Consider the following 24,213-nt stretch of genomic DNA (forward strand, 5'->3'; position numbering starts at 1 on the left):
TTAGGTTGCTTTTGTTTTAGATAATTTTTTCCTACATTTGTACAATAAGATTATTCTCATTTATGGTCTTCATGTTGCTGTAGGAAGAGATCATTTATTTAAAAGGTAAAAGAATATTCTGCATAAATAGCATTACCAGAATCTTTTTATTTGTGTGCTGATTCTCAATATTGAAGCAAGGTGTCAGAACACAAGGAGGTATGGGTTTATTGCTTAGTTTACCCATGTTCACCTTCAAATATCTGCATGTCTGTAGAGTTCATAAGAATTAAAGTTGTTAAGAGCATGAAATCAGTTTTTACTGCTTTATTTAGCTGTATTTAAATTAGCAAAGAATTAGATATCCAAAAAGTTGAAATATGATGTGATGAGTTACAATGCCATTCATTTGTCTTTTAGAGTGTTAGAATCACCTTTACCACCTTAATATATTTTTAAGTGCGTAAAGAAAGAAAAAATGACATCATGTCCACTTTCCTGTGTCTATTTGAAACAATGCACACACCATCCCACTTTCTTTTGCTCATTCCTGAAATGCAACATAAATATACATACATACACCCACTCCTAGCAAAGCAGCCAAATGTACCAGGCAACAGATGGGAAACCGAGAGCCCATGTGTTCACATTCCTATTATGCCAATAACTTGCTGGGTGATCTTGGGCAAACTACATATCTTCAGCTAATTACCTTCTCTCTAAAAGAACAGAGCCGTAGGGCCTGAATATTAGCTCTCAGAAGCCAAGTAATGAATTAGTCCCATCATCTTTCTTAATATGGAAAACATATTCAAATAATAAAGAGCTGGAATAGATCTTATTATTATTGCATAATCTCACTAGGTTTTCCCTGCTGTTCTGAAGGCTATAACCAAATGCTTTGCAATACCCATAAAAAAAAAGAACTTTCTCTACTACTACAACAATAAGAAGTTTTTAAAAAGATGAATTCTCTAATGCTGACACAGTAACAAAAGAAAAAAAAATAGATACATCTAACTTCTCCAAAGAAGATGCAAAAACAGACAATAAATGCACAAAATAATTTTTGATATAATTAGTCATTAGGGAAATGAAAATCAAAACCACAATGATATTCCATTTCAATCTAAGATGGCTAAAATAAAAAAATACAGAAAATAACAAGAATTGGTATGGTGTGGAAAAATTGGAACTCCACATACATTGCTAATGGGATTGTGAAACGGTGCAGTGACTCTGGAAAACAGTTTGAATGTTCTTCAAATTGTTAAACATAGAATTAGCAGATATTTCTCTAGTAGTTATGTATCCAAGAGCATTGAAAACATATGTCCACCCACAAACACATACACAAATGTTCATGGCAGCATTATTTACAATGATTCCAAAATGGAAACAGCCCAAATGTTCATCAACTGACAAACAGGTAAACAAAATGTGATACATTTATACAATGGAATATTATTCCATCATACAAATGAAGTACTGAAATATGCTACAGTATAGTTAAAACCCTATAAACAGTATGTTAAGTGAAAGAAGTCAGTCATGAAATACTCCATATTATATAACCCTATTTATATAAAATGTTCAGAAAAGGCAAATCCATAGAGATAGAAAGTTGACTAACAGCAAAACTGACTCAATGCTATTTGGTGTCACCTCAGTCTATTCTCATAGACTTCAATAACTGAATTACAGGAAGATGTTAAGGACTCCTAAGCTTGTTTTTCCAGAAAGATCTTGAAAAAAAGGTTTTGTGCAGGTTGTTAATTTGAGAAAAGTGAAACAAGTATGTACCGACAACTAATGCAAGATTACATTACGGATCAGGTAAAACTGTAGACAACTATCCCCCAGTCCTGGTGGGAGCACACACCCCTCCCCTGCCTTACATAAAGATCTATGTAAACTATAATTCAAAACTGTCTGATTGTGAGAGGAAAAGGGATAATTTATCTGCCATTACCTATTGCTCATTGACCAAAGGTGAGCCCATTGCATGTTAACATCTTCACATGTTCAGTTACTACATACACAAGCAGCTAGCAATTCTCATGGCATCTCAGGTTGAGGCCTCAGAAAGCAAGGGATATGGGCAACAGCTGAAGTTAGGTACCGTCACATTACACTTAATTGTAACACTATGCAGCAGTAGCTAAAGAAAAGATAGTTGAGAGACCGTAATGCCGAACATAAGGAATATATAATACAGTCTCTAGCCCTTTATCCCAATTATGTCCAGTAGTGTGCTGAAGCTGTTCATACCAGCTTATAAGAGCTGATCATATGCATGCATCTCTTGCCAACTCTGAGTCTAGTAACATCCTGTTAGTAGCTTGAGATTGGCCATGGTGGGAGTACTTACACAATGGAAATGGGCAACCACTAAAAATTAGCTTTTTTATAAATATATATATCAGAGCATTAAACACTTATCAGCACATCTCCTATATATCATTCTTCCTAGTTTTTTCTAACTAGACACTAGACTAGGGAAACAATGTGTTTCCTGATGCCTAGAAATAAAATACAACCTCTGCCTCCTTCTTTGACTTATTGAAACAGAAATTTCATGAATATGAGGGGAAGCAGACTGTATTAGGGTTCTCTTAGAGCAGCAGAACTAATACTATATATACATAAGGGGATTTTATTAACTGTAAACTTACATGATCACAATGTCCCACAACAAGTTGTCTGTAACCTGAGGAGCAAGGAGAGCCACTCCGAGTCCCAAAACTGAAGAACATGGAGTCCGATGTTCAAGGACAGGAAGCACCCAGCACGGCAGAAAGATGTAGGCTGGGAGGATAGGCCAGAATAGTTTTTTCACATTTTTCTGCCTGTTTTATATTTGCTGGTGGCCCATTAGATGGTGCCAACCCAGATTAAGGTTGGGTCTGCTTTCCCCAGCCCACTGACTCAAATGTTAATCTCTTTTGGCAACACCTTTAGACACACCCAGGATCAATATTGCATCTTTAATCCAATCAAGTTGACTCCCAGTATTAACCATCACAAGTCCAATCCTTGTCAACTTGACCCCATAAACATCTCCTGAGATCATACATAATCTTCAAATAAAGAATAGTAAGGTCGGCTGGGAGCCGTGGCTCACGACTGTAATCCCAGCACTTTGGGAGGCCAAGGCAGGCGGATCATGAGGTCAGGAGATTGAGACCATCCTTGCTAACATGGTGAAACCCCGTCTCTGCTAAAAATACAAAAAATTAGCCAGGCATGGTGGCACACGCCTGTAGTCCCAGCTACTTGGGAGGCTGAGGCGGGAGAATCGCTTGAACATGGGAGGCAGAGGTTGCAGTGAGCTGAGATCACACCACTGCACTCCAGCCTGGGTGACAGAGCGAGACTCCATCTCAAAATAATAATAATAATAATAATAATAATAACAACAACAACAATAATAATGTCACAATTATGCCTAACATAATACAATTATTCTTTGTACAACCAGAAATGCAACACTTTCCAACCCAAATACTATTATATAATACTAACAATACTTAAATGTTGAGCTGATAGGAAGTTAATAAATTTTATGTCACATAATAAAGGAAAAGAAAATAAAATGAAAGTATTTTCTTAGTATAAGTGTATACGTGCACAAACATGTTATTAACAAAAAAAGGAGAAAATAGTCATGACAATTACAGTCCTCATTTCTGCAGCTGGTCACATGTTTGTAGCTGGTATTGATAACTACCTTCTTCTACTACCCATTCTGTATTCCCTTTGCCTTCAGCAAGAAACTCAGCAGGTCATGGTTTTTTCCTGGTGAAGTGACCCAAACCTTCATTCCTGAAAGGTCTGGGCCATTTGTAGTCCTGCGTAGATTAGGCTGTTGTAGTTTCCCATTGACCTTAATCATAGGGCATGGTAATACTAAGAGATGCACTAATGGATCTCCTGTATTCCATGCATACTCTTCCTTACCTCCACTGTGGAGCAGTAGACTGCATTCATCTTGATAGTCTAGGTCAATTACCCCAGCCCACACTGTAACTCCCTTCTTAGCCTGTTGACTTAAAGATAGGAGGAGCCCAAAGTGTCCAGGTGGCAATCTTAACTTCCAGTTTAATAGAATTGTCATTGTGTTTCCTGGTGGCAGCATTCCTCCCTCTGGAACTAAGACCTCTAGGCCAGCAGAATGTAATGTCGCGGGAACAGGAAGCAGAAATTTTGCTAGTGGATCACTAGGGGTGATGGTGAGTGGTGCCACTTCCACTTCCACACCTCGATTCCTGGTCCTGTGAATCCTGGCTATGGGAGAAACAGTACCATATTTTGGACGCTGATTCAGAGCATGCACGGCCTTCTGAAGAACTTCGCCCCAGCACTGCAAAGAATTGTCACCTAGTTGGCATTGTAATTGTGACTTCAAAAGGCCATTCTACTATTCTATCAATCCAGGTGCTTCAGGATGATGGGGAACAGGGTAAGACCAGTGAATTCCATGAGCATGAGTCCACTGCTGCAGTTCTTTATCTGTAAAGTGAGTGCCTTGGTCAGAGGCAATGCTGTGTGGAATACCATGACAGTGGATAAGGCATTCCATGAGTCCACAGACGGTAGTCTTGGCAGAAGCATTGCATGCAGGATAGGCAAATGCATATCTGGAGTGTCTATTCCAGTGAGGACAAACCTCTGCCCTTTCCATGATGGAAGAGGTCCAATATAATCAACCTGCCACCAGGTAGCTGATTACCCTGAGGAATGGTGCTATATCAAGGGCTCAGTGTTGGTCTCTGCTGCTGGCAAATTGGGCACTCAGCAGTGGCCGTAGCCAGGTCAGCCTTGGTGAGTGGAAGTCCATGTTGCTGAACCCCTGCCACCATGGCCACTTTGTTCATAGGCCGAATGGGCGATGAAAGGGGTGGCTGGGGAAAGAGGCTGAGAGGTGTCCACAGAACAGGTCATCCTATCCACTTGATTATTAAACTCCTCCTCCGCTGAGGTCACCGGTTGGTGAGCACTCACATGGGATACAAATATCTTCACAGTATTTGACCACTCAGGTTCACCTACATACCTCTTCCCCAAATTTCTTTGTCACCAATTTTCCAAGCAAGCTTCTTCCAAGTTCCTGACCATCTAGCCAAGCCATTGTCTACAGCACATGAATCAGTATATAATAGCACACCTGGCTGTCTCTCTTCCCATGCAAAGTTCTCCACCAGGTAAACTGCTTGAAGTTCTGCCCACTGGAAAGGTCTCCCTTCACTGCTGTCCTTCAGGGATGTCCTAGAAGGGTCTGTAGTGCTGCGGCTGTCCACTTTCTGGTGGAGCCTCAATATTGTGCAGAACCATCTGTTAACCAGGCCCTAGTCTTCTCTTCCTCTGTCAACTGATCATAGGGAACTCCAGGAGACAATCAGAGCTGGCGGGGGGAGAGAAGGCAGGGTGGCAGGAGTGGAGACCATGGGCATTTCAGCCACTTCCTCATGTAACTTACTTGTGCCTTCAGGACCTGCTCAAGCCCGGTCACGTATATACCATTTCCATTTGATGACAGAATGCAGCTGTGCACGACCCACTTTATGGCTAGATGTGTCAGAAAGCACCCAGTTCATGACAGGCAATTCAGGTCGCATGGTGACTTGATGACGGATAGTCAAACGTTCAGTTTCTACCAAAGCCCAGTAACAGGCCAAGAGCTGTCTCTCAAAAGGAGAGTAGTTATCTGCAGAAGATAGCAGGGCCTTGCTCCAAAATCCTAGAGGTCTCTGCTGTGATTCACCTATGGGAGCCTGCCAAAGGCTCCAAACAGCACCCCTATCTGCCAATGACACCTCAAACACCATTGGATCTGCTTGGTCATATGGCCCAAGTTGCAAGCAGGTTGCACAGCAGCCTGGACCTGTTGAAGAGCCTTCTCCTATTCTGGACACCACTCAAAACTGGCAGCTTTTTGGGTCACTCGATAAATGAGATGGAGTAACACACCCAAATGAGGAATCTGTTGCCTCCAAAATCCAAATAGGCACACTAGGCGTTGTGCCCCTTTCTTCATTGTAGGAGGGGCCAAATGCAGCAGCTTATCCTTTACCTTAGAAGGAATATCTTGACAGAAGGAATATCCCACACCACTGGACCCCTAGAAATTTTACTGAGGTAGAAGTTCCTTGAATTTTAATTGGATTTATTTCCATCCTCTGGCAGGCAAATGTTTCACTAACAAGTCCAGTTTGTTTGCTACTTCTTGGTCACTGGGTCCAATCAGTGTAATGTCATCAATGTACTGGACCAGTGTGATATCTTGCAGAAGCAAAAAGCGATCAAGTCCTCTCTGAATAAGATTATGACACAAAGCTGGAGAGTTGATATATCCCCGAGGTAGGACAGTGAAGGTATATTGCTGGTCTCGCCAGCTGAAGGCAAATTGCTTCTGGTGGGCCTTATGGACAGGAATGGAGAAAAGGGCATTTGCCAAGTCAATGGCTGCATATCAGGTACCAGGAGGTGTGTTAATTTGCTCAGGCAATGAAACCACATCTGAAGCAGCAGCTGCAATTGGAGTCACCACTTGGTTAAGCTTATGATAATCCACTGTCATTATCTAAGATCCATCTGTCTTCTCCACAGGCCAAATGAGAGACTTGAATTGGGATGTGTTGGGAATCACCACCCCTGCATCTTTCAATTCCTTCATGGTGGCACTAATCTCCACAATCCCTCAAGTCATGTGATATTGTTTTTGATTTACTATTTTTCTAGGTAGAGGCAGCTCTAATGACTTCCACTTCCCTTTCCCACCATGATAGGCCTTACCCTACTAGTCAGGTAGCCAACTAGTGAGGTTCTGCCAGCTGCTAAGTAAGTCTATGCCAATTATGCATTCTGGCACTGGGGAAATGACCAAAGGATGAGTCTGGGGATGCACTGGACCCACTGTAACTCAGACCTGAGCTAAAACTCCATTAATTACCTGACCTCCATAAGTCCCTACTTTAACTGAAGGACCACAAAGACACTTAAGGGTCCCTGGAATCAGCGTCAGCTCAGACCCAGTGTCCAGTAGTCCCCAAAATGTCTGATAATTTCCCTTTCACCAATGCACAGTCACCCTGGTAAAAGACCAGAGGTGTCCTCAGGGAAGGATGAGAGAAAGATTAACTGCATAAATTGTCAGTAATGTAGTGGGGTCTTTCCTCAAGGTAACCTGGCCTCCCCTTCATTCAGGGGGTTCTGAGTCTGTAAACTGGCTCAAGTCTGGAAATTCATTGAGGGGCCATGATTCTCTGTTTTTATAATTCAAATTAGTCTTTTGTCCATTTGACATAGAAGTTTGCTGTTTGTATCATTTAAGTAGGAATGCAGTAGGTTTCCTATTGATTTCACTTCTAGAAACACCATGATTAATTAGCTAATGCCAGAGCTCTACACAAGGCAGACTATTCTGATTGCAGCTTTGCCTCTGCTCTCCATAATCTCCATTTGCCCCATAATCTCCATTATGGTAGCTACGCCCACCTTGAGTGACTGCAGTTCCCACTATTAGATCTCACATACAGAGAAGAGCAATTACAGGACCCTTCAAAGGTGCAGGTGCTCTCCAAATCAATTTCACAAAGTATTGGTCAAGGATATATCTTCTGGACCCTCCCAGCTGGGATGAACAGGCCTAAAGTGACTAATCCACTCCACCATCCCAATCTCTCTAAGCCTTTGCATCCCTTCCTCTACAGTAAACCAAAGGAGATCAGGCATTTCCAGCTCACTCACAGTGGGCCATCTTTTAATCCACATTTCAGCTAATCAAGCAAAAGAACTATCAGAACCTCTTTTAACTCAATGAGCTGCAACATTGAATGCAGGGTCCCTACTTGGTGGGCCCAAATCAATAAATTCAGCCTGATCCAACTTTATGTTCCTTCCACCATTATCCCACACCCTTAATATCCGTTCCCATGCCTGTTCTCCAGATTTCTGTTTATATAAATTAGAAAACTCAAACAGTTCTTTTTGAGTGTAGCACACCTCCTCGTAGGTCACACTCTCAACCTCACCTCTAGGGGCTTACTGGGACTTTACTCTAGTTATAGGTCTAAAAGCAAACAGAGGTGTTGGGGGTGGATTCTGAGGAGAATCAACATTATACTGCCTGACAACTGCCTCATTGGAGGCCATCACCGTTGCCCAAGGCAACACAAAGTTTATCTCCTCAGGCAAAGGCGGAAAGGTGATGGCAGCATGGGTCAGGACGGGATGCTGCCACCACTGGGGATGGGGAAGCTGTTCCTTCTGGCAAAAAAGTTTCATCAGAGTTTACAAACTCTGTGTCCTCAGCTTCATCAGAGTCCTCCAACATGTCCCCAGTCCAAGTTACAGGGTCCCATTCTTTTCCAATCAATGCCCTCACTTTAACAGTAGACACCTGGGGAGGCTGTGCATGCATCTTTTGTTGCAGGTCAGCCACACACATAATAAGAGCTTGTGTCTGTTTTTGCACAATTTCAGCTCTTTCTCTACAGAAGATAAGACTCTTACTCAGGGCAATCTTAGCAGGTTTGAGGCTCAGTATCTGTTTCTGAAGTGGGGAGTTAGAATCCCTGAGTTCATCATTTTCTTTCATCACTTTGTCCACTGAACTTAGGAGCAATCAACTAGCTTCATTATGTTCCTTTGTTCTCCACATATGGTCAAAGGTATTATGTATAGAGTCGCTAAACTCCTTTCCTCTCACGAGTGGTGAATCAGGAGTGCCAAATGCATTTATTTTGCATAACTCTCTAAACGATTTCTGCCACAGACTACCAGTGTTCCCCGTACTATTAGAAGTAGAGTCCTTAGCATTTTCAGGTCTAATCTTATTAAGAAGCCAACTCCAGAAACCCTAAAACCAATGAAAGAACTCCATCCATAATATTCTGTTCCTCTGGAACCACTCCTGATAACCAAAAGCTGTATTAGTCAGGGTTCTCCTAGAGAAACAAAACTAATATTATATTTATATATGGGAGTTTATTAAGTATTAACTTACATGATCACAAGGTCATAAAAGGTTGTCTGAAAGCTGAGGAGCAAGGAAAGCCAGTTCGAGTCCCAAAACTGAACAACTTGGAGTACAGTATTCAAGGGCAGGAAACATCCAGCACAGGAGAAAGATGTAGGCTGGGAGGCCAGGACCATTTGCAGCTTCACGTTTTTCTGCCTGCTTTATATTTGCTGGCAGCTGATTAGGTGGTGCCCATCTGATTAAGGGTGGGTTTGCCTTCCCCAGGCCACTGACTCAAATGTTAATCTCCTTTGGCAACATCCTCACAGACACACCCAGGATCAATATTGCATCCTTCAATCCAATCAAGTTGACACTCAGTATTAACCATTACACAGACTATTGAAGTATATATGAATAACAACAAAGAACTTGATACATCTGTAAAGTTTACTTTTATATGTCATGGTTACATTTTTGGCTATTCTACTCTGAATTTAAGACATATATAACACTATTTAAAAGGAAATAATATCCATAGAATGCCAAGTATATACAAGCCACTGTGATAGACCTTTTACATAAGTCTGCCTTCAACTAGTGGTTCTCATGATGATGCAATGAGATCAGTAATTTTTATTATTCCAGTTTTACCAGTGAAGAAACTAAGAATCTGAGAGATTTAGCAATTTGTCCAAGGTACGAGAGTTGGAAGTTATTTAACTCGAATATACCAAAATTATCCCCAGACACAATATCATTGATTTTTCTACTGCAGCACATTCATAATATATTATCAAAAATAGTACAATTTTTAAAATATTTTAAAATTATTTTTAATATAATTTAAAAATATATTTTTTCATCTTTTGTTAGATGATCATATAGAGCTCTGTCTCCTTTTTTTTCCTGTTATATAATGAATTCCATGGATAAGCTCACTAATATCAATTACACTGATATGTATAAATTATTTTTTGGCCTGTAAGAATAAATTTGTAAGAGAGTAAGGTAGTTACCTTTTGTTCTCTTTCCTCATAAAGAAGAACACACATTGCAAACTCAAACTCTTTTGTTGTTCTTACTGTATCATTGCCCAGAATATTCTGCCTGTCTTTAGAGGCTAATACCTTGATTAGTGAATTCCAATGGGCAGAATCGTGATGCATTAAAGAGATGCTAATATTTTCACTGCTCCTCAATTTCCCTGTTTCCAGGTTTGTTGTCCCAAAATAGTGACCATTTTTTATGTATATATATATTTTTCCCCTGCTGTATCTTAGCCATTTTTCCTCTGCCATCATTTCCCCACATTAATACTATGCGTAGCTATTGCCAAGCTCTGAGCTAACATACTAGGCTCAGGGGTCAGAGACCAGGCTTCTTAAGACAATGTGCCTCTGTAAGTGAGGGCAAATATGTCTTCCTTCCTGTATACTTTACTACTGAAGATGTACACAAGATCAGCCTTTTCATTTATTGCAGTGGTATCAATATATCTTTAGTTTGTGGAGCTAAAAATGCAAGGATTCAATGAATGAAAATGAGTTTTCCCACTGGTTAATGGCCAACTCACTTAATCCAGAAAAGTTCTGAAATTGATTGAGGAAAGGGAGCAAAGGAAAAGGGGACCAAAGGTTTTCAAAGCCCTTAAAAATCATGTTTTGTTTGATTTGGTTTGGTTTGTTTCATCTGAATCACTTACATTTTGTGGGTCAATTTGGAATCAAATGAGTATATTTGCAAGGCAAAGCATTTTGGATCAAAGTTTTTTGAGCAGAGTCTGAACAACTTAATGTGACAAAAGTAATTTTACAAACAAGTCTGTGCTATTGGGAAAAATAATTTTATTCCAGTAAGGCTCATCTCAGAAGAGGTAAATATAGGCAGGTCCTGTGACTTTAGCAAATAGGATCGTTTTTGCTACTTCTGTTTTTATTTTTCTCACTCAGGTATGCAAAACGAGACCTTAAAATGAAAATAGTCTGGGTGTGGTGGCTCACACTTATAATCTCAGCACTTTGGGAGGCCAAAGTGGGTAGATCACTTGAGGTTAGGAGTTTAAGACCAGCCTGGCCAACATGGCAAAACCCTGAATCTACTAAAAAATACAAAAGTTAGCTAGGTGTGGTGATGCACATCTGTAATTCCAGCTACTCTGGAGGCCGAGGCACGAGAATCACTTGAACCCAGGAGGCGGAGGTTGCAGTGAGCCAAGATTGCACCGCTGCCTCCAGCCTGGGCAACAGAGGAAAGCTCTGGCTCAAAAAAAGAAAATAAAAGAAAAAAAAAGAAAGAAACTTTTTTTTTTTTTTAAAGCAGAGTACTAGTACATGACTTTCGGGATATATAAAGTTTAAGACATTGATCAGTAGCACCACAGAGCTTGGCCTACTCCACATTGTTTCCTCTGTGTCTTGTTTGAACAGCATTCAAGGCCAGGAAGAAATTGTTGAAAAAGTGACTGCTTTCATTATCATGGCATTGCCAGAATCTCCTGTAGTCATTCTCCCAGCCCATGTTTTCAAACTGACTCTGACATTCACCCGGATTATAATTGTGGATTGCAGAAACTGACAGTTTGTGGGTAAATCAACATCACAGTAGGGCTGGTCTCTTCAGTGAACAGATAATATGGACTAGAGATTTCATAGCATGAGATTGATTTTATCATACAACTAGGCTGAGACAGAGAGAAGAAATCATTGTAATTATTATAAACCCAAGGGCAAAGTGATAAATTAAAAATAGTTTTCTTATAACATTTTGTCAGTTGAACTTAAGATTGCACAGAGACAGGGTGAAGAATGAAAGAGTTTAAAAAGAAGTTTTTCATTTTTTTAGTCAGAACTGGAACTGTGTTAAGAATGAAAGAAAAGCAAAAAAAGGCATGTTGATTTAGCTAGAGAAGAAAAGAGATTTGCTTAGGAAAAGTGAAGGTCTTAAATAGAAATCTACAAAATAGGAAGGAAGAAAGATAACATGCCCATATATAACTATTTTAAAAGTCAAACTAGCAAAGTTGAAGCTCCTTCCTTTTTTGATTAGGATTCAAAAAGATTTCTCATAGCAAGAGAAAGTCAAGATGTTAGCAAAATAAAATGAAAATAAAATTTGGAAGCCTTCCATAGGAAGCCTGTGAGACAGAAAAGTATATGGAATTATATACTCTAACAGTGTTCTTTATTCAAAAAATTTTGTTATTCATTAGGTAAGATTTAGAAATATTTTAGAAATAAAGGTTTGAGAATATCAGTATGAAATTCAAGTATTTGTTGATTTTCTTGATTAAAAAATAACATTAAGTCGAAAAGTAGGTCATTCTTGTGCCAGAAGAGAACATCAGACTACAAGCGGGGACTCAAAAGATGAGATGCTAAAGTTAAAGCATGAAAACAATAAATTATATCCAGCTGTTTGGAATTCTGGACAGGTAGTTGATTACCTTTTAGCAGAATTACCCAAACTTTATCTCAGTTATAGGCAAGGTATGTTTTGAAAAAGTTGAATGTTTTTTCATACTCAGCATTCAAAAACTGTATCTCTCACTCCAAGAGACCTATAAGGCAGAATCAGCTAGAATATATCAGTAAAACAAACATCTGGACCCAGGCAAGGGTAAAGTTAATAGAAAGGTAATCCTTCAATAGCAAATAGTGTTTTTCCTGCATCAGGCAGAGGAAGAATGGAACTAGAATTAAAAATAAACTACCTCTTCTTTTTTTTTGTCATGGCCTACTTGAAAGGCATAGGAGACTAATTGAAAGTGTGAACCCAAAATAGATGAGACAGTTCTCAATCAATTTAGAAAGTTTATTTTGCCAAGGTTAAGGATGTGCCTGTGATACAGCCTCAGGAGGTCCTACCACATGTACCCAAGTTGCTCAGAGCACAGCTTGGTTTTATACATTTCAGGGAGACATGAGACATCAATCAATATGCATGAGATGTATATTGGAAAGGCGAGATAACTTGAAGCGTGAAAGGGGCTCCCAGGTAGATAAGAGATAGGTAGATAAGAGACAAATGGTTGCATTATTTTGAGTTTCTGTTTAGTCTTTCACTGAATATACAATTTACATGTGAGAGGAGGGTAGAGGAATAGTCAGGTATACCTTAGTCTGGCTTAGTGAAACAACAGGACAGAGGAAGCAATCAGATATGCATTTGTCTCATGTGAGCAGAGAATTTGAGTCCTGTCTGTCCTTTGTCCACAAGGTAATATGGTTTGGCTCTGTGTCCCCACCCAAATCTCATCTTGAATTGTACTTCCGTAATTCCCACGTGTTGTGGGAGAAACCCAGTGGGAGATAATTGGAGTCATGGGGGTGGTTTCCCCCATAATGTTCTTTTGGTAGTGAAAAAGTCCCACGAGATCTGATGGTTTTTTCAGGGGTTTCTGCTTTTGCCTCTTCCTCATTTTACCTTGCCACCACCAAGTAAGAAGTGCCTCTCACCTTCCACCATGATTCTGAGGCTTCCCAAGCCATGTGGAACTGTGAGTCCAATTAAACCTCTTTTTCTTCCCACTCTTGGGTATGTCTTTATCAGCAGCATGAAAATAGACTGAAACAGTATATTGGTACCAGTAGGGTGGGGCGTTGCTGAAAAGATACCCAAAAATGTGGAAGTGACTTTGGAGCTGGATATCAGGCAGAGGCTGGAACAGTTTGGAAGGCTCAGAAGAAGACAGAAAAATGTGGGAAAGTTTAGAACCACCTAAAGACTTGTTGAATGGCTTTGATAAAAATGCCATAGTGATATGAACAATAAGGTCCAGGCTGAGGTGATGTCAGATGGAGATGAGGAATTTGTTGGGAACTCCTGTTTTGTTTTAACCGAGACTGGTGGCATTTCGTCCTTGCCCTAGAGATTTGTGGGACTTTGAACTTCAGAGAGATGATGTAGGGTATCTGGCAGAAGAAATTTCTAAGCAGAAAGCACTTAACATGTGACTCGGGTGCTGTTAAAAGCATTCCGTCTTAAAAGGGAAACACAGCATAAAAGTTCAGAAAATATGCAACCTGACGATGCAGTAGAAAAGAAAAACCCATTTCTTAAAGAGAAATTCAAGCTGGCTGCAGAAATTTGCATAAGTAATGAGGAGCTGAATGTTAATCCCCAAGAAAATGGGAAAAATGTCTCCTGGGCATGTCGTAGTTCTTCATGGCAGCCCTTCCCATCACAGACCCGGAAGCTTAGGGGGAAAAAATGGTTTCGTGGGCTGGGCCCATGGTCCCCATGCTGGGTGCAGCCCAGGGACTTGGTGCCCTTCATGCCAGCCACTCCAGTCATTGCTAAAAGGATTCAAGGTACAGGTTGGCCCATGGTTTTAGGGGGTACAAGCCACAAACTTTGGCAGCTTCCACGTGGTGTTGAGCCTGTGGGTGCACAGAAGTCAATAATTGAGGTTTGGGAACCTCCACCTAAATTTCAGAAGATGTATGTAAACACCTGGATGCCCAAGCAAAAGTTTGCTGTGGGGGCAGGGCCCTCAGGGAGAACCTCTGCTAGGGCAGTGCAGAAGGGAAATGTGGGGTCAGAATCCTCACACAGAGTCCCTACTGGAGCATCACCTAGTGGAGTTGTGAGAAGAGGGCCACAGTCCTCCAGACCCCAGAATGGTAGATCCACTGACAGCTTGCACCTGGAAAAGCTACAGATACTCAACACCAGCCTAAGAAAGCAACCAGGAGGGGGCGATACCCTGCAAAAATACAGCGGTAGAGCTGCCCAAGGCTATGGGAACCTACCTCTTGCATCAGTGTGACCTGGATGTGAGACATGGAGTCAAAGAATATCATTTTAGAGCTACAGAATTTGACTGCCCCGCTGGATTTCAACTAGCATGGGCGCTGTAACCCATTTGTTTTGGTCAATTTCTCCCATTTAGAATGGGTGTATTTACCCAATACCTGTATCTCCATTGTATCTAGGAAGTAACTAGCTTGCTCTTGATTTTATAGGCTCATAGCTGGAAGGGACTTGCCTTGTCTCAGATGAGACTTTGGACTGTAGACTTTTGGGTTAATGCTGACATGAGTTAAGACTTTGGGGACTGTTGTGGAGGCATGATTGGTTTGAAATGTGAGGACATGAGATTTAGAGGAGCCGGGTGGAATGATATGGTTCAGCTCTGTGTCCCCACCAAAATCTCATCTTGAATTGTTCTCCCATGATTCCCACTGGGAGGGACCTGGTGGAAGATAATTTGAGTCACGGGGGTGGTTTCCCCCATACTGTTCTCATTGTAGTGAATAAGTCTCACGAGATCTTATGGCTTTATTAGGGGTTTCTCCTTTTGCATTTTCCTCATTTTCTCTTGCTGCCATCATATAAGAAGTGCTTTCACCTCCTGCCATAATTTTGAGGGCTCCCAGCCATGTGGAACTGTAAATCCAATTAAATTTCCTTTTCTTGCCAATCTCGGGTATGTCTTTATCAGCAGCACGGAAATGGACTAATACACAAGAAATTTCTTTATAGGAAAATTATGAGGGAAGTATATAGCTTTTTTTAATCTTTGTAGCTATCTTATTTAGGAATAAATTGGGAGGCAGGCTTGTTCCATGCTTGACTTCCATTTGGCTTCCTGATTTTGGGGTCCCAAGATTTATTTTCCTTTCACAAAACATAATACACGCAAAGCAACAGTTTCCAGGTGTATTGGCTTCCTCTGACCACTGTAACAAAGTAACAAAATCCAGAGGCTCAAACAACAGGTATTTACCCTCTCACAATTCTGGATGCTAGAAGTCAAAATTAAGGTGTCAGTAGGATCAGTTTCTTCTGAGGCTTGTAAGGAAGAATCTGTTCCATGCGTTTCTCCTAGCCCTGGTAGTCTCAGGCATTCCTTGGCTAGTGTGTTACTGGTGGTGAATACATATGGGTCTGTAGCAACCTCAATTCTTGCTTCCTCAGAAGAAAGAATTCAACTGAGTGGCATAAGGCAGAAGAGACTGAGGCAAGTTTTAGAGCAGAAGCGAAAGTTTATTAATAACCTTTAGGGCAGGAATGAAAAGACAGTAAAGTACACTTGGAAGAGGGCCAAGTGGGCTTTTTGAAAGACAAGTTCACGGTTTGATCTTTTGACTTGGGGTTTCATATGTTGGCCTGCTTTTAGGATCTTGCATTACATCTCTCCTGATTCTTCACTTGGGGTGGGCTATAGCAGGACAGTGGCCTGCTAGCACTTGGGAGGTGAGCATGCGCAGTGAGTTTACACATGGAGTTGTACACAGGCTCACTTGAGGCATTTTTCCCTTACCAGCCAAATGTCCCTCAGAGGTCATATACCAGTTAAACTCTGCCATTTTGCCTCTTAGTGCACATGTGTGAGCCCACTCACCAAACTCCTGAGATCTTACAGGAAAGCTACTGATCACCAGTTTCAGGTTTTCCCTATCCATAGGGAGACTGCCTTTTTCTTGTGCTGGCTGAAACCAATTATTATTTTAGAGAGACAGTTACCAACCACCTGACCATTACCTGATGGTCGCCTGACATTCCTGGTTGTGGGGAATGGGGATGGGCCCTCTCCTATCATGTTCATGTCTGACTCGCTACCTGTAACAGGTAGATGATATTTTTCCTGGGTCTATCTATCATCTTCCCTCTATGCATGTCTGGCTCTGTGTCTAAATGTTTCTTTATATTAGGACATCGGTAATATTGGTTTAGATCCTATGCTAATGGCCTAATCTTAGCTTCATTATTTGCAAATACCCTATTTCCAAATGAGGCCGCGTTCACATGTACTGGAGGTTAGGGCTTCACCTTTTTTCAGGGTGTAGGGGAGACAATTCAAATCAGAAGCATTAGATAAACAATAAAGAATGTAATAGATAAGAATGTTTCTGGCCGGGCGCGGTGGCTCACGCTTGTAATCCGAGCACTTTGGGAGGCCCAGACGGGCGGATCACGAGGCATGTCTTTTGAACAACAATGAATTATCACTTTTTCTTGGAAACATTATTACAGAGGTCACATCAAGGTTAATTTTTTGTATAATAAAACTGTTCCTTTAGAATTGGTGAAATGTGAGACATGAGGAACTTGAAGATGGTTTAATTCAGCTTTTGAAGTGTTTTTCTTAGAAAGACAACTGCAGAGGAAAGTACCCAGACATCTCTCAGGCACCCAAATAAGATCTTTGTGACTGGTTAAGAAGCAAGTTTTAATTAAGCTATGCACCTTTATAATAACTATTAGATGTATTAGTCAACTGCTGTTACAACAAGGTTTCATAATGAATTATCACAGAGATAATTATCACAAAGCTCAGTGGCCTCCAATAAGCATTTATTTTCCTTGCTCAAGAGTCTGCATTTCAACTGGTACAGTTCTATGTCAGGCAACATATCAGCTGTATTTGGCTGTAATCTTTGGGTTAGATTCATGTCTACTCTTCATGTCTCCCCATTCTTGCTCCAGCTGCTATCTGGCAAATTTTCTTTTGGCAAATCTTGTGAGCACCAGAGAACAATATAAGCCAAATAAGCATGTTTAAGCCTCAGCTCTCAACACATCTGCTCACCTTCACTGGCTGAAACTATTTATATGATCAAGCTTAAATTCAGTGGGGCAGAGGTATAAACTTTCTGCAAATGTCACTATCACAACATTATGGAACTCCATCTTAAAAAAAAGTTTTATTTATGCCTAACATCATTCTCTTGATGATTCTCAAAACAATAATCTCAGACCTATTTCTCACAAATCCATATGTTTCTCTACATATTATTGGTTATTTAAAACTATGTATTTAATAATCAATTTCTTTTACAATCTTTAAAACTCTATTATCTAGAAGTGAATTATCACTGTTTTACTAGTGAGAATACCACCATTTTACAGTTCACATGGGCTCACACTCCATGCTTTTGAGTTCTACATTCTATGATCAAAATGATCTGATTTGTTTTCCCCAAATGTCTCTTCTATTGTACCTTTTTGTTCATCCTATTCCTTCGTATCTGAATAACCTTCCCATTATTTCAGATCCTCTGCTCATAAGAATTCCATCTACTGAACAAACATTCCAATAAAAAATGGTATCTTCCTCTTTTTCTGGACTCTCACTACACGATTTTAATATTTTTACTTCACTGATAATACTTCACCTTGAAGCATAATACAAGAAAGTTAATTGGGTTTGGGTTTTAGGCCAATAATAACAACAATAAATAAGAATTATACACATGCAAGACACAAATTTTACTGAATAAAGTATTATTCATCAAATTCTTATTATAAGGTGTACAATATTGAAATAGCTCAGGATATAGTCCAGAAATAGAAACAGTTTAACAGAGAGGATTTACTATAAGAATTCTAAATATTAGAAAACTAGTTTACATTTCCATCAACAGTGTAAAAGTGTTCTCTTTATGATTCTCAAAACAATAATCTCAGACCTATTTCTCAAAACTCCATGTTTCTCTACATATTATTTGTTATTTAAAATTATGTATTTAATAATCAATCGGCAGCATCTGTTCTTTCTTGACTTTTTAATGATTGCCATTCTGATTGGCATGAGATAGTATCTCATTGTGGTTTCGATTTGCGTTTCTCTAATGATCAGTGATGTTGAATTTTTTTTCTTATGTACATTGGCCACATGAATATCTTCTTTTGAGAAGTGTCTGTTCATGCTCTTTGCCCACTTTTTATGATTTTTTTCTTGTAAATTTGTGTAAGTTACTTTTAGATTCTGGATATTAGACCATTGTCAGGTGGATTGCAAAAAATTTCCTCCCATTCTGTAGATTGCCTGTTCACTCTGATGATAATTACTTTTGCTGTGCCTAAGCTCTTTAGCTAGATCCCATTTGCCAATTTTTGCTTTTGTTGCAATTGTTTTTGGTGATTCCAGCATGAAATCTTTGCCATGCCTATAACCTGAATGGTTTGGCTAGATTTTCTTCTTAGGGTTTTCATAGTTTTGGGTTTTACATTTAAGTCTTTAATTCATCTTGAGTTAATTCTGGTATAAAGTGTAAGGAAGGGGCCCAGTTTCAATTTTCTGCATATGGCTAGCCGGTTCTCCCAGAACCATTTATTAATTAGGAAATCCTTTCCACATTGCTTGCTTTTGTCAGGTTTGCCAAAGATCAGATGTTTATAGATATTGAATATAAGTTAGTTCAACCATTGTGGAAGATGATGTGGTGATTCCTCAAAGATCTAGAACTAGAAATACCATTTGTCCCCGCAATCCCATTTCTGGGTGTATACCCAAAGGAACATAAATCATTCTGTTACAAAGATATATGCACGTGTATGTTTACTGCAGAACCATTCAAAATAGCAAAGACATGGAATCAACCCAAATGCCCATAAATGATAGACTAGATAAAGAAAATGTGATACATATACACCGCGGAATACTATACAGCCATGAAAAAGAAAGATTATATCCTTTTTAGGGACATGGATGGAGCTGGAAGCCATTATCCTCAGCAAACTAGCACAGGAACAGAAAACCAAACACATGTTCTCACTTTTAATTGGGAGCTGAACAATGAGAACACATGGACACAAGGAGGGGAACAGCACACACTGGGGCCTGTAAGGGGGTGGTTGTGGGGAGGGAGAGCATTACAAAGAATAGCTAATGCATGCTGGGCTTAACACCTGAGTGATCGGTTCATAGGTGCAGCAAACCACCATGGCACACACTTACCTATGTACCAAACCTGCACATCCTGCACATGTATCCCGGAACTTAAAATGAAAATAAAGTTAAAAAAAGAAAAGTTAAAAGTAAAAAAAGGAACTACTAAGTTAACACAGAAGCAGCAAATGCAAGAAGCAGCTATTATACCTAAAGCAGAGGTAAGAGGTTTTAAGTAAAAATTTAGAGCCCTAGAGCAAGGACCTTGTGGAGCTGAAACTCCTGCATTTGAAAAGGTGGTATTACTTGGCTGTACGTATGCCTCTGCGATGTGGGCGAGATTTTAAGGAGCTGGGAAAAAACCTCTGAGAAAAGGTCCTGATTACCTGGTGCTGATGCCTCTACAAAGGGTTATTATAAGACGTAGTCATGTGAGAGGTGGAAAAACCTCAGAGTGTAACAAACTGCTGGTATTCAGGTGAAAAAACGAGACTAGTAGCACTACAAGAGTAAGATGCAAAAACAGAAATAATTATCCAGAAGAAACCGATCCTTCTTTCAACCTTCTGACTTCTTTACCACATATCCTCTTGAAAGAGCCAAACAGGAAACAAGGTAGCAAGGGAGAAAAATAGTTTGCAAAGTCATAAACCCTGACTCACAAAGCCAGCTCTAGAACGGACATTTGTAGTTGAAGGGTCATTTTTACCCATCTATAGAAATTTTCAAACATGAAGAAAAGTGTGTTTTGTCTGATCTAACAAATATTTTTTAGAAAACTTTTTTTTTTTGAGATGGAATCTCACTCTGTCACCCAGGCTGAAGTGCAGTGGTGCCATCTTGACTCACTGCAAGCTCTGCCTCCCGAGTTCACGCCATTCTTCTGCCTCAGCCTCCTGAAAACAGTTTTCATCACTGCAAATCTTTCTAAGCTCAACTATCAACATTAATAAAATTAGTTATTAACATTGTTATTAAACAGTATAATAATTTACTTAGATTCAGGGTTTGTCTGTCAATATGCCAAGAAGTTGTAGAACCTGTTGAGCTATGAATCCTCCAGGTTTTCTTAGTTTTCTAAAAAGCTATAAAGATAAACACATCACATTTATATTCAAAATTGTATATGGTACTGTTTTTAACTATAATAAAAAAAGAACTAGTACAAAAATTTAGAAATATTAATAGAAAGCTATATGTGTCATATTGGACTTAGACCCAGTTGGTCACAACTAAATAACCATATCCTAAAAACGTGACTTAAGCATAACAAATGTATGTCAGGTGGCATGTAGAAAACCTCTACCAAATAAATAATATAAAAATTTCATATAATTGATGATATACGTGACGGGAAACTTCTGAAGGTAAATGCAAAATTTTTCCAGAGGGAAACTCTTTAACTCAGGTTGTCATGAATAGAATTTCATTTAAAAAGATTTAATATTAAATCATTATAATATACTGGGAAATGATGTATCATGAATAAAAGTCACAAGACAGAGACAAAAGTAGCATTAGACCATCCAAGGCATCATGTTATCTAATTAGTGCATAGAATTTCTAAAATAAATATGTATAAAATTAAAGATATAAAAGAATTAAAATATATAAAAGAATTAAAAGAAAACTAAGTTATAAACAAAGACAAATTTTTAAAATGAAACAAATAAAAGGATGATGTTGAGAAAAATGCACATGAACTCAGAAACTTATAAGAAGCACATTTGACTCCACATTCAAATGTACGTCAGCTCTCTAATAATGATTAAGTCACAATGTGATTTTTTTGGTTTCATGTTGCTATTTTTCACACTAAGAAAATGTTACAATATGTTTGGACAAATATTTTCATTTTATCCACTGATCAAAATTATTTAATTCCAATATGAACCATATATTAATTAGCCTTTTTCTTTAACTGTTTCTTCAATTGTGAAAAAATCAGCAAAATACGAATTATCTTAAAATATATAGACATAAACATTTTTATACTTTTAAGATTTCTGCACAAAATATTGAAAGGAATTAAGAGAGTGTATACATTAAGTTAGAAAATGAAGTATTAACAAACTTCAAACACTTGAGAATGGAAGAAATGTGTTATTTGAAACTATTAGCAAGTTAAGAGAGAGTTTCTTACCACAAATTGGAGTACAAGATTAGACATTTGGAACTTTGCTCTCAATATTCACTCTTCTCTTTCTTTCTAGTAAAAGAGCCCAGAGGTTGAGCTTATCACTGAAACCTGGCTAAACCCTTGTATCATACAACATCCCTAGCTGCTAGATGTGGCCAGGTGTCCCAGTTACCACTGCTGAGAAGGGAGTGTTCAGTGACCTTTTGTAGCTATTATGGGACATCCTAAAAAGATGGGAGTGCCTCTATCTTCTGTCATGCTGGCTGGAATATGGATACAATGACTAAACACCAGAAGCCATTCAGAATATAACTTGACGTTGGGAAAAGAAGCCGTAGTCATGAGACTAAAGAAACAGGGAGCCTGCGTGCCTGACATGTCTTACCAGCCTCAATATGTCATAACAGCAACAGCTGCCTAATTACTGATTTTGCATGGAATTTGTAGCTTATTTAAGTTCCCGTTTTGAGGTCTGTGTTACTTGTAAGAATCGTAATCCTAAGAGTGACTGTATGTATATTCTTAGGCTAAAATAAAACGAGAGGAAGAAATAGAAATGAAAATAATACACAGAAAACAGAGGTAATAAAAATCAGTAGCATCAGAAATACAGAAGTCATACAGAAAGGTGAAGAAAAACACTATTCATAAGAGAATAAAAATGTGGAGCAAGAAGAAACAGAAATAAAGTTCATTGGCTTAGAATCATCACAATATTGAATACTTAAGAAATTAACTGAAAGAATGAATATCATTTAGAATAGTCAATGAGGGTGTACAATATAGGAAGTTAACAGAGAATAAATAGAGAGCAATGAAGGAGTGTGGCCTAAATTCTTTCTATTTTGATTCATTCTATTAACTTTGTCATATTCACAGAACCGTAACTGTCTGTTTTTGTTAAAAAAAAAAAAAAAAGGTGTTTAAATACCTCCCTCTTTTTCTTTTTTTTTTTTTTTTTTTCCAGACGGATCTCGCTCTGTCGCCCAGGCTGGACTGCAGTGGCGCGATCTCGGCTCCCGGGTTCACGCCATTCTCCTGCCTCAGCCTCCGGAGTAGCATTAAATACCTCTTTCTATGCAAAAAACTCTGTAAAACCAACAAAAAACAGTGTACATGCACATCTAGCTCCAATAATCTACCATCCTCTCCTTCATTTAAAATTACACTGGCTATATATAAACCACATTGCAATTGAGAGCGGAAATCTATCAACTGATTTGTTCTTATTTTAATAGAATATTTCAGTTTGACTCTATAAAGAAAAATATATACTTTGTGTAGTGTGAAGACTCTGCGACATGAAGTCAAATTGACTTTAGCTGGAGTCACAGATAAGCCATTTCAGATTTGTGATTGCAGGCAATTTCTCAGAATAATCTATTCTTACTTTGTTTATCTGTAAAAAGTAGGAGAGTAATAATCAACTTGAAGAAGTAAGTCATGAGCATGAGTCCACTTGTGTGAGCGCGTAGAGTCTGTATGTTATATAATAGCTAATTGTTTCCTAAAGTATAGTCTGTGGAACTCCTACCTAAGAAGCTACAGATGCACAAGGAATCTGGATTTTTTAGGACACTACAGTCAATTATTTTTATTGATTATATTGCATGGCATAATGTTCAGCATTTGGGCAATGGGCACACTAAAAGCCCAGACTTCATCTCTAACTAATATATCTGTGCAACAAAACTGCACTTGTACGTCTATAACAAGAAAACAGAAAAAAATGGTTGCTGTTGTATTTATTCTTCTTGCTTTAAAATTGATTTGATATCACACAACTGACATTAGATTAAAAAGTGCTTAGATTTATGTGATGTAGGTGGCGTAGATATAGATAGCTACAGCTATACATTTAGATGTAGATATAAATTGTTGGTCTATTACCATTAAGCGAAACCAGCATAGTAGCTTAATTTTACACTTAAATATTGGTCATACATTTATATGTTGATTTTAATTATATTCCTTTCCAATAAGTAGCAAATAAAGAATGCTAATCACACAAACATTAAATAATAACATTGCAATTTAATGATCACAATCTATACAGTATTATGCAAAACTAGAAATCTGTCCATCAGAGAAAAAAAAGAAAGAAAATGATAAATCATATTGACAATTCTTTTATATATTGTTTCTTTTCTTAAAGGCTTTTCATAGTATATCAGTTTAAAAATAAGAATATATGAACAATTCGCATAGTTGCATAATCTGTCAAATTTAGTGCATATATTAAACAATTTTAGAATTGAAACTATGTCGTTAACAATAAACTCATATAAACATACACAAAAAAACAGATGATAGAATTTGATAACATGAGGATAAATGGTTATCTGCATTGTAGTTGTCAGTATTACCTTATAAATCTAAAATAAATTATAATGTCAATAATGAGAATTATTTTAAAATATAGTTAAACAAGTGAAAAGGAAAGGTACTTTCTCTGCATTGCCTATACAGAGGACAAGGAGAAAATTCAGGCCGTTTTTTTTAAAAAAATGAAGA

The 24,213-nt window shown here is 38.7% G+C and overlaps 1 pseudogene; it reads right to left on the reverse strand.

Annotated features, from left to right (window-relative positions):
• Positions 1–218: 218 nt before the first annotated feature.
• Positions 219–8,133, reverse strand: LOC134756981 (uncharacterized; annotated as a pseudogene).
• Between the last annotated feature and the right edge of the window lie 16,080 nt (positions 8,134–24,213).

Source organism: Gorilla gorilla, chromosome 14 (genome assembly GCF_029281585.2).
Source record: "Gorilla gorilla gorilla isolate KB3781 chromosome 14, NHGRI_mGorGor1-v2.1_pri, whole genome shotgun sequence".
Classification (NCBI taxonomy): domain Eukaryota; kingdom Metazoa; phylum Chordata; class Mammalia; order Primates; family Hominidae; genus Gorilla; species Gorilla gorilla.